We start from the raw sequence: 318 nt of genomic DNA on the forward strand, positions 1-318 counted from the left end.
AAACTTCGACTACCCATGAAATGCACTGTATGATTTCACTGGCACAACAGAGCATCAAAATGCATTGCAAGACAGCCTCTCCACCGTCAGTTTTAAACAGCTGACCTTTGGTCAGGACATCCAGAAATAAATAAGAAAGGGTATAGCAGTGAGACCACCCAACAGAAGACCTTAGTGTGACTGCTGACATGGAAGAGTCTGGTAGGCCGGGACAATCCCGGCCAAGTCCTGTGGATTGTCTAGCTTAGGTCAGCAAGCTCCAGGATGCGGGTGGTCTCAGGACGGGTATTTGGTACTTCACTATTGAGCTTGCAAAGG

The sequence above is a fragment of the Larus michahellis genome, chromosome 1 (assembly GCF_964199755.1).
Source record: "Larus michahellis chromosome 1, bLarMic1.1, whole genome shotgun sequence".
Classification (NCBI taxonomy): Eukaryota; Metazoa; Chordata; class Aves; order Charadriiformes; family Laridae; genus Larus; species Larus michahellis.